The following is a 12,223-nucleotide window of genomic DNA, read 5'->3' as shown; positions in this document are numbered from 1 at the left end:
TAATGGCTGCAACAGTGGGCTCAAACATAGCAGTAGTTGTGAGGATGACACAGGACCAGGCAGTGTTTCGTTCTGTTGTACAGGGGGTCGCTGTGGGTAGGAACCAACTTGACAGCACCTAACAACAACGAAAGTCGAAATCAGCTGGATGGTACACAGCAATAATAACAAGCCTATGTTTTGAGGGTTTACTTGCAAGGAACAGAATTTACTCTAGCTAATTTCAGCAGAAAGAGAAATGTTACAGGATTTTAAATTACTTACAGAATCACTGGGAAATTTGTAGAATCTTCTTTCAAGACTTAGTGATAAACATTTCTGGAAAGATGGTTAAGTGTCATACCCACACATGCCAAAACCCAAGGAAAGAAAAAATAGAAAAGTGGAATTCTTTTATCCTTCAATTAGGAAACAAATACAACCCTGTACTACAAATGTCAAAGGATTTCTGTCAGGTACAATGGTTTTGGGGCCAATTTAAAAAGAATTCAGGAAGTTCAAAATATACACTGCTTTAGAGAACACATACAATGTGATAGGAAATACCTTATTTACTCGGTTTTAGGACACTCAATGAAAAGACTCAATTTACAAGCAACTTTTTTTGAAAAAAATGAAATAATGTGATGCTGCTAGGTTAATACATTCCAGTTTCATAAACATTAAAATGTGAAAAACACATTAAAATCACTCGAATACCATTACATGAGAAGGGAGCTGGCATAAAACACCAGTGCACATGGTACACTTGCTATAAGCCCACGGCAGTGACAGCATCCCTTGCATCAACATAATCACAAACAATAAGGAAGACCCGCCAGGGAAATAGGGGTGTCAAGGCTATGCCACACAGACTACCTTGGGGCAAGGAATAGTCACAGGTGGAAATATCCCAGACGGAAGCAGCAGCAGGGGAGCTATACAAAAATCATCTATCGATAAGGGGCTAGGTAGGTAATTCGTGATAGGTCCATACAATGGAATATGCTGCCCCCATGAAAAAATAAGTTCTTTAGAAATTGATGGGTTTTGTTTGGGTTTATGAACCGATAGAGGAATTTCTCCAAGATATAAAGGATCTAAATAAATAACAGTTTTAATAGAAATATGTCTCACTCTAAACTGCAAGCAGACTGCACATTGTTTCATGTTCCCACTGACTATATAGTAGAGTGCGTACATGACGTGCATGCACGCACAACCACAATGTATTTGCAATGGTAGAAATGGTACAGAATAGTCTATAAACTACCATCCAATAAAACTAAAAATTAATAAGAAATGTAGAAATAACAAAAACCAACTACTGAGAAACACAAAACCTATTTTTAAATAACTCTAGGATTAAAGAAATCAAAATGGCAGAATATTTGGAAAATAAGGGTAATGAAAATATGTATCGAAATTTGTGAGATTCAACTAGCATTACACAGAATAATTTATAGACCTAAACTTCTTTCATTAAAAGAATAATAATTAAGCATTCTACTCAATATGTCATAGAAAAGAACTCCAAAAATAACCTCAGGAAAGAAAGGTAAAAGCTGAAATTAATAAATTAAAAAACAACGGAAATGATCAATAAATCCAAAAGCTGATTCTTTGGAGAACAAAAACCAAAACGGTAAGTCAATTTAACCCCTTTTGGTAATAGAATAATCCCCCCCCCCAAAAAAAAAAGTCCACGTTCTAATCCCTAGAACCTGTGAATATGTTATGTTACCTTACATGGCAAAAGGAAATTTGAAGATGTGATTAAATTAAAGGATCTTGGAGAGTTTATCTTGGATTTTCTGCATAGGCCCAATGTAATCACAAGTGTCCTTATAAGGGAAAGGGGAAGAAGGTAGGAGAGAGCCAGAGAAGTTGTGACTACTTTTCTCTGAAGCAGAAGTCAGGGAGAGAGATTTGAAGATGTGAAGATGTTACACTGCTGTTGTCGTCGATCTGCTTTCCCAAAGATTAAAACAAAAAAAAAACAAACCCAGTGCCGTCGAGTGGATTCCAACTCATAGGAGACCCTATAGGACAGAGTAGAACTGACCTGTAGAGTTTCCAAGGAGCACTGCCGACCCTTTGGTTAGCAGCTGTAGCACTTAACCACTACGCCACCAGGGTTTCCTCCCAAAGATTACAGCCTAGGAAACTGTAGGGGGCAGTTCTACTCTGTCACGTAGGGTTGCTCAGAGTTGGAATCAACTCGACAGCACCTAGCAACAACAACAACATTTACCAAACACTTTGACAGTTTAGACTTACCCAGTTTGCAATGAGGAGCCACCCATTGTGTTCGGAGTTCTAGTTCTACAGAGCCCCTCCCATTTCTAATCTCATGATGTTCTCTTAGTCAAAGCACCTTTCTCTCTCTCTAGGACGTCAGTTTGATATTTGCATGAATGATCATAAGTACTATGGAGTTTACTTGGACTTGACAGTGGCCTTCCTTTAATGAGGTTGAGAAGCCAGAGATTCCCTGGCGTAATGAAGACGAAGTGGCAGATTCATGAGAGATTACGGGGCCAAAGCCAGGGGAGGTCTTGGCCTTGGATGGGAGCACAAAAGTCCTTCCTCGTAACTGAAGGAAAGGCAATGTAGATGATCCAGGGCAATAGGTGGAGAGGTTGGGTGGAAACTTAGGAATGTTTTTGTCAGGAAGCATGACTCTTAGCTGATGGAGGAGGAGGTTTTGGAGGTTTGATGAGAGAGAGTGAATGACCCATAAAAGACGGCTGGTCAGCACTAAGGCCCACTTGAGATCAGTGGTGAGCAAATTAAAGCACAAAGAATTTCCTTTCGTTGGTCAGATTTTTACATTTTATCTCAAATTCGTATCATTTTTATAGTTTTTCTCAATTTTTTATTTTAAATGAGCATATAAAAATCTAAAACTACTTCCAAATTTAATCCCCAATTTCCATTGTAAATGAAGAAAAGCCATTTGGCATCTATGAAATGAAAAAACATTACATCTTTTTCTATATGCAATTTCCACAAAAAAAAAAAAAAAATTTATACCGACTGCTTTGCTTTGCCGTCCTGTGTATAATTTCTGCGTAGGAATTCTCCAGAAAACTTGATGAGGGTGACTAAACGAATACAAAGGAGCCGATGGCTGACAGTTTAAGGGGTATGGCTAACTGTTTCAACTGCTCTTGTTAAACCTTCCAAGGTTCAGTCAAGAGAGAAGTCAGGTCCTATGTCTCCTAGGTTCGCCGTTAACAATTTACTACATTATTCCTCCACCGAGTTCCCATTTTAGTAATAAAACATATAGTAAAAGTTAGAAGTTGAGGGAACATAACATCCAAGTAGATAAAGAAACACTAATATAAATTTTAAAAGCATTTTGTAAGCCCAAAGTTTTGTAAAATGTGATTTTTAGTGGGTTTTCTCACATACAATTGGTGTCACTGAGAAAACACTACAGTGGAGTTTTATTTAGCACAGAGGAAGGTCATACCAACTCAAAGAACAGTAAGGATTTATCCAGTGGCTTCTGGGAGTAACCTGTACTTTTCACCCTCATAGGGTGGGTTAGAGTTCATCACACAGCCCCACCACAGCTGGAAACTGCCCAGTAGCCCAGAATCACGGTGAATTTGTACAATGCTCTGGGTGGAAGTTGTTGCTGCTTCTGGTCTCTGTGAACAGGAAGGTTCACACTCACCTCTTGCTGTCTTCCCCTCACTGGGGTGTCAGTAAAGATGGTGAGTGAGGAGGGGTCTTTGCATCCCCATCACAGGCTGAGAGACCAAGTTTTCCGTATACCACGGTTCACATCAGTCTTTTTTGTTTCCTTTTCTACTGCGGGCTCTTTCCTTTACCATCAACTTAATTGGCCAGCTCCAGTGGACTAAAGGTGAATTCCATTAGGATGCACACTGGGGGAGGAGACAAAAGAATTTCGGCAAAATTGCGAAATGGGAATAATAATATGCCGACTGGAATGGAATACTCACCCACCTCATGGGGGTGCTGTGAGAATTAATTAATGTTTGTAAAGCCCTTTGAGATCCTTGGAGGGAAGGTGCCACCAGAGTGCTAAGCATTATTGTGAGGGGATTATGTGCACAAATACAATACCAGGAGCCAGGATATTACTAAAAATAAAGCAGAACTTTCTGTGAGGAAGGCAAGGAAGGAAATGCCTCACTGAAAAAAAAAGCTTAACTGTCTTTTAATACAAATGCTTAGGCTACCGGGTAATGGAACAGCAAATCTGAGATTCTATTATAAGTAAAGGATTATGTTTCCTCAGCATTGTCAAGGTGCTGTGGAACAAAACAAAATGACCGCTTTACCCAAAAGAAGGTTATAGTCTTTGAAAAAGAGATTAAGAGGGTGTTTGGCTATTGCACCGTGTAGTCTAGCCATAAGGGAAAAGGCAACAGTAAAGGCAAACATTTGTTTGTTTGTACAGGGGCATGGGGTTTACAAAATTAGAAGAAAGTGGGCTGCTCCAAATTAAAATAATGATTGGTGGTTGCCCCAATAAATCTAGTAATGAAGATAAAGGCTTGTTAGAAATCTAAATACACCTTTTATTTGCTTCTCTCTCAAGTACTTTATGCCTTGGGTTTGAAATAGCTAAAGAAATACCTTCTGTGTTTACAGAGGATGATAACATTAACTTTATATAACATCAAAACAAATTAAAAAAAAAAAACTATGTTTTCCATGTATAAATAATATATACTGTATTTAGGGAATGAATTCTAGAGTATTTTAAAAGTCCTCATGAGGAGCTGAGTTAACAAAACTTACAGCAGAAACAGGAATGAAAATCCTGTCCTCCTTTTCCTAACCCCGTTCTTTCCAGCTCTTCCCTTCCCCTCTATCCCCTTGTTTTGTAACAAGGCCTCTGGAGTCTGAAGCAGATTAGCAAACAAATAAATCCTTTAATGTCATGGAATACTTTCCCCAGCATAAATGGGATTAATCTGCCAACCCAGCAAATTCTACATTTCAAATACCTCAGCTGCCTACTAAGCCATTTCTTCCAACCCTCTCATTTATGGCACAAAGGTCATTTTATTTTAATGTTTGCACTGGTTAGACTTTCTTTCCCCATTCTTCCTTCCAATTCCACCTCCAACTCTCTACCTTTGAAAATCCCCGTGCATAGGCTTTAGAGAAGCACCACAGAGCACAAACAATAACCTGTGATTCACAGAGACTCCCAAAGAGTAAAAGAGGTGGAACATGACCCGCCTTCCACTGGCCCCAAAAGATCCATCTTCAAAACCTTGTGACATAGCAGTGGACAAGAGGATTTTGGTCTGGCTCTGGACACACAGCCTTGGGCGAAGTCCCTGTGTGGTGCAAATGGTTAATGCTTTCGTCTTCTGACCAAAATGTTGGAGATTTTCAAGTCCACCCAGAAAGTGCCTCAAAAGAAAGGCCTGGTGATCTGCTTCTAAAAAATTAGCCATTTACAACCTTATGGAATACAGTTCCACTGTGACACACATGGGGTTGCCATGAGTCAGGGTCTCCATGAGTCTGGTCAACTCAACAGCAAGTGGTACTGCTACAGAGCTACCAATACTAATTTCCCTGAAATTTTACTAGAATAAAAAAAACCCACTGGGCTTATTCCATAAGCCCTACTTAGACATTTTAAAAACTAGAAATGGGTTCAGTTTTATGTGAACAGAGAAGGCAGTCAGTATGGTCTTAGATCTTAGACTATAACTCTAAGCACCATTTAATGCAGGGACTTGCTCAAGGTCACAGAGTAAGAGGTAGGGGCAGCTGGGTGGCTTACAGCAACCAGGTCTTCTGGCTGCCAAAACCACCCTTTTTCTACCAAACCACACCACTTCTCTAAGGAAAGGATTCCCAGGCTGGCTTTCATTCAGAAACCCAAGGGAAAAGTCTATTTTTAGTCTATTTACTCAAAACTATTGGGTAAATTCTGACTCATTAACATTTCCCTTTACTCACCCTTTGAAATCAGAGCAAAATGAGTCACCTAACTATTCTACCCTCTTGGTTGGTGACCAAAGGAAACGCTTCATTTTAAGAAGTAGGTCTTCATGGCTGTTTGGATAAATTTGTGAGAGTCACAGTGAACAAAGCTATGACAAAGAGTGAGGCAGGAAGACCCCGGCAGCTGTGAGCCCTAAAAGTCCTCATGGCACGTGGGCACAGAGACGACTCCTTCCTGAGGTACAGGGCCTCCGCCAGGCCTTTATGTTTCAATAGTAGGAACAATGGGGTAAGGAAGAATGAGAACGTAAGTATATTTCTAAAAAACACTCATGACATCAGGAGATTTTCTTTCAAAACAGCAAAGTAACATAACAAATGAATTACAGCAACAAGATGGATGAATCTTAGAAAGTCCCAAAAGATTACATACCACACAATACCCTTTATATGGTTTAAAGCAACTAAAATGTTTTTAAATATGTGCAGTTTAGGAGTACAGTAAAACAATATAGCAAGAAAAGCAAGGAAATGATGAGTACAGAATTCGGGGTGATGGTAGGGGAGACAGGAATTAGATGCGATTCCAAAAAACCAGTCACTGTTGAGTTGATTCCTACTCATGGCAACCCTATAGGACAGCGTACAACTGCCCCATGGGGTTTCCAAGGAGTGGCTGGTGGATTCGAACTTCCATCTTTTGGTTACTCTGTTGTCTTAGTCATCCAGTGCTGCCATAACAGAAATACCACAAGTGGACGGCTTTAACAAAGAGAAATTTATTTCCTCACAGTCCAGTAGGTTACAAGTCCAAATTCAAGGTGTCGGCTCCAGGGGAAGGCTTTCTCTGTCGGCTCTGGAGGAAGGTCCTTGTCCTCAATCTTCCCCTGGTTGAGGAGCTTCTCAGGTGCAGGGACCCTGGGTCCAGAGGATGCGCTCTGCTCCTGGTGCTTTTTTCTTGGTGGTATGAGGTCCCCAACTCTCTGCTTGCTTCACCCTAGGGAAAATCCTTTTACATTGGATCAGGGATGTGGCCTGAGCAAGAGGGATTACGTCCCACCCTAATCCTCTTTAAACACAGGCAGAGATTATGACTTATAACACATAGGAAAATCACAAAATGGAGGACAACCACACATGGCCTAACCAAGTTGACACATATTTTAGGAGATACAATTCAATACATTACACCTGTTGTTTTGGGAGATGGATTCACAGATGTTTATTACATTATTAAAACAAGTAAACAGCTAAATATGAGCTGTGCCTTCACAGTGCAGTCATAAAAAGGCATCCTGAACCAAGGATCATGATTAATCTAATTAGCACACCAAAATTAAAAATGACAACGTACAATACTTGACTGTTTAGATTAATCGCATCAGGAAAGGATGATGATAGTCATTTTAATTGAGTGCTTACAATGCAATTTTGGTAGCGTTCGTTTTGGCACACTTAGCTTAAATGTGAATATGGTGAAATGATGGAAAGATGATTGAAAAACCCCAAAAAGGGCTAACTAGAAAGAGAGTGGAGTTTTATTCTCTGGAAGCCTTTATTGACACCACATCCCTGATTACAAATCATTAAACTAACTTGGATTCATTCTTCTCATTGACAAAAAAAAAAAAAAACCTGTAGCCGTTGAGTCAATTCTGACTCATGACAACCTCATGTATTACAGAATGGAACGGCTCCATAGGATTTCTTGGCTATGGTCTTTACAGAAGCAGATCACTAAGTGGGTTCGAACTGCCAGCCTTTAGATTAGCCAACCTTTAGATTAGCAGGAGAGCGCAAGCTGTTTGTGCCACCCAGGAACTTCTCATCCTTAAAGCAGCCACTAAATCCTAGGTTTCCTTCCTATCATGCAGTATCTATCGCCCTTTAAAATATATCAGCTTTATGACCCAGCCCTTCTCTCCTCTTGGAATCTATCTTATAAAGTGATTTAAAAAAAAAAAATAGGTGGATGTACAAAGCAGTTTATAGCACCACTGCAATACCAAACCAAACAAAACAGTACCCAAAAAAAAAAAAAAAACACTAGAAGCAACCTAAATGCGTATCAGTAAGGGATAGGTTAAATAAACCATGGTATATCCATACTGTGCAACCATTTTGGTGGTGCAAATGGTTAAGTGCTGGACTGCTAACCAAAAGGTTGGTGGTTCAAACCCACCCGAGGCTCCTTGGGAGTAAGGCCTGGCAATCTGCTTACGAAAGATCACAGCCTTGAAAACCCTAAGAAGCAGTTCTACTCTGAAACTAACAACAATGATACTGTAATAGCTAGCATTGACTGAGCATTCATTACATGCAGGCCCTGTGCTAAGTATACTTATGTAGTATACTCAAAAAGGTAAGATAGTATCCCAGGTACAGTTGAGGGAAGTGAGACCTAAGAAACTTGAAAGTGGAGTAACTTGCCCAAGATTACAGTTTCTAAAGTAGCAGAGTTATAATTCAAACCAAGGAAGTATATGAGCGAGAAAAGTCTTAAAATACGTTTTAGTTTCTTAGTGCTGCTGTAACAGGAATACCACAAGTGGGTGATTTTAATGAACAGATATTTATTTTCACACAGTTTAGGAAGCTAGAAGTTCGAATTTAGGGCATAGGCTCTAGGGGATTGCGCTCTCTCTCTGTTGGCTCTGAAGGAAGGTCCCTGTCTATTTTCAGCTTCCGTTTCTTTGTTATTCGGTGATCTTCATGTGGCCTGGCATCTGTCTTCCCCATCTGTAATTTCTTTTTTGGGTCTAATCTGCTGTCTTATATCCCCAATATGATTAGCTTAAGACACACCCTACACTGATATGACCTCATTAACATAACAAAGCCCAATTCCCAGATGGGATTAGGATACACAACACCTAATTTTTGAGGAACACAATTCAACAGAAGATACATACCAAAGTGTGAACAGTGGTTATCACTTTAAAGCAGTGGAGTTATGGGCAGATTTTGTCTTCCTTTTTAAAAAAACAAAGCTTGTGTTCCTCAGGTCCATCCCTCCCTTCCTTCTGTTCCCTCTGCTCCCAGTTCAAATCCACATTTCATCATTCCACGCTTGGTTTATACACGAGTATCCTGGCCTCTGGTTTTCCTGCAAACACCCTGGCACGAACCTTGGATCTACCATTCATCTCCAGTGAGTCCCCCTGCCTTCGAGGAAAGTTCGATTCTCTAGGCTTGAATTACCTGGCCGCTTCCCCATAATCCAAACTTCTGTTCCTCTAAGGTCCAGCATGATCAGCTCTGCTACAAATAGCTTCATCTTGTTACTGCCCCTCGAGAGTCTGCACTTCTAACACTTCCATGTCTTTGTGTCGGCTGCGCCCTGATCCGCAGTGTCCCCTCTCCTCTACTGCTCTGAGTCCTTCATAGTTGGCAGAGACCCACCACTCCAGGAAATTGTCCCTCGCTCTACCAACCTTATTGTCCTCTCCTCTCCATGGCCTCCTGTGTCATCCATGCCATTCATTTTGGCACTTGATGTATGCTCTTGACTCGCTATCTTACTGTTTCCTGTGTGCTTTCTTCCAAGTTGGATCGCATCTCCCTGGAGGCAGGTAGCATCTCTTTTCCTGTTTTGAAACTGCATACCACTCAGCTCTGAGCTGTATTTCTAGCAGATGTCCAAGAAACATGTTTTTAATAATACTAACAAATCAATGTTGATATGTTTAAAATGCATAATGTCAATTAACAGAATAATAGATAGCTAACATGAAGGTAAAATATAAAATAAAGTCATTGCACTCAGAGCATATTATAAGTTACATAGTAATCTTCACCTGGGGTAGGTGTATGATGTAATGATCTACTGTCCATCTATTCCTGTAACTTTCTAAGCTTTATGGCTCATTAACTGATGTTCCCATGCCTCAGTTCAGCCCTACCCCAGTCTTTGAGATGGGACCATAGGTATGTAGCTCAAATCAGTTTAATGATGTTGATCTTGGTATCCTAGCAGTGACTGAATCTCTGCCTCTTTTCAAAGGGACACAATTTCTGCTCATCACCCCAATTCCCCAATGACTAGCTTTCCTGCCCTTGAGTTGAAGCCCATCCATGGTTGAGGCCCCGTACCAGCAGCCAGATCCCCTATGCCAGCCATCTGCCTGGCTCAACTTCTACAGGAACTACTCTAGACCTATCTTTAGATGGTTGCCTTGGATTTTGGACTAGGCTTGAACCTTCAGTTAATGGCACTAATATACCAATGTGCCCTTACCTTGTATGGATTTATCTCTTGGTCTCATACCTAATTTGGGATTTGTGGCAAAGACTTATTAGAATCCGAGATAATGCCTTTTAGGCCTTACTCCCATGTCCAACGTTTGAACCTTCCCCATCCCGGTGAGTATGCCTAGAAAACCATCCCAAATGCACCCCCCCCCCCAGTCTTTACAGCCCCTGATCCTCTCTGAGCAACCCCACCTGGGACCAGACCATTGCTTTAGTTACACTGCAGATGAAATGGAACGACCAGAAGTTTTTTTTTTTTTAAGATTGGATAAAAAGTTGACAGAGAACCTTAAAGGAGGATGGATTCAGTAAATCTGCTCAACACAGAATGAGACAGTTACCAGCTAGGCAGGGACTGGTAAAGGAGAGTTTATTTTGCTATGTGAAGTAGACTTAAAAGAACTTGACCTTCACACAAGGATGAGCGGTCACTCCCAAAATTAAAGTGCAAAACTGTGAGCTGACTTAGACCAGGATTGATTCATTGACTTGTTTCTTCATTGTCACATCTAGTCATTGAATAACAATTTTCAAAATGTCTTCTATGTACAGACTGAGGATTATATAGGAGCTTTTCTTGATAAAGGGAGGCTGGTGAGCCTCAAATCATTTGGGTGGTTAACCAGTGTCAGTTCTGGGAAGGCAGTGGTGGGAGCAGTAATGACAGAAGGAAGCAGATGTCAGATCCAGGCTCCGTGCCTGCAGCACTAGAGACAGAGACCCCCTCCACCTGGGCAGCCCTTGCCTCTGAGAGCTTCATTCTTAGTCTTCTTGGTCTGTCCAACCTATTCTAGGAAGTTGGTAAGATGTAAAGAAGATACCCATCCAAGGAAGGGTGACTAACATCCCTATATGGTACCAAAAGCGCTCCCGGTTGCCTTCTCCCCTTTTCCAGATATTCAGGATCAAAGTCATTCTGCTGAGGAGGCAGCAGGCAAAGTAGTGGTGAAGAGCTTGGACCTCACATTCAGAGAGTTCGGGGTCTGAATCCCAGCCTTACCGCCAGCTACCTGTACAATCCCTGGCAAGTCACCCCACCTCTCCAGCATGCATTTCTTACTCTGAAACACAAAGATCCTAGCATCTACCTTTTATGGCTGTGAAGATAAAATGGAATCATGTACGTGGCGTGTGACCCAGACCTGATCTTTAATGAGAGCTCATCAGCCCGACTTCCCCTCCTCCTGGCCTAATTCTAAACACAGAGCATGCACAGCCTTCCCATGCGTGTATCCTTCTGCCCTTTATACACATCCTGTTGAAATCTAAACAATTCAGACGAGTTTTTCTGTGCTGGCCATCACCTGTTCTTTTTTACAGGCGTTATTAGGAGTGTACCCTGCGACACTATTTTTCCAGACTTTCCCTATCTTCTGAATCATATTCCTGGCCTGGAGGGGAGGCATCCCTTTCATTTTTCCTGAATGTTCTGAAGCCTATTTTTTCGAAGTCAGCCTGATAGTCCCTTTCCTCATTTTGACCAACCCCCCCACATGATGCTCTCATTTTTCCTCTAGGTTCCTGGAAGTTACACAACAGCCATAAAGTTCTTTTTCGTCAGAATTAAGTCAGGAATAGAAGTTCCCCTGTTGTTTTCTCTGCCTTCTTGATGACGAGAGTATCATGAGCTGGCAAGGATTTATTACACCGTTTGCTTTTAGCTGAATGAGACTTCTGGTAAAATCCGAACATTTGCAGCTGGTCTGCAGCATCACCTAACTTGCCTGTTTACTACCCAGGACTGATAACACGTTTTCCCACATAACCCTTAGAACAGTAAAACAGAAATAGCTTACATTTATTGTGCATTTTCGATGTGCATACCAGGCACCTGGCTAAGCAGTTCAAGTACATTGTGTTTTTTAAACTTCAAAACAAGCCCATGAGGTAAGTGCTATTACTGGTTCCCATTTTACAGGTATGGAAACAGAGGCACAAAGAGATTACATAATTTGCCTAAAGCCACATGGCTTGCAAGTAGGAAGCCAAGATTCTGACCCCCGAGCAGTCTTCTAACCACTACTCTGTTTTTCAGGCCTGG

The sequence above is a fragment of the Elephas maximus genome, chromosome 5, assembly GCF_024166365.1.
Source record: "Elephas maximus indicus isolate mEleMax1 chromosome 5, mEleMax1 primary haplotype, whole genome shotgun sequence".
Classification (NCBI taxonomy): domain Eukaryota; kingdom Metazoa; phylum Chordata; class Mammalia; order Proboscidea; family Elephantidae; genus Elephas; species Elephas maximus.
Note: the sequence above shows the minus strand (reverse complement) of the source record.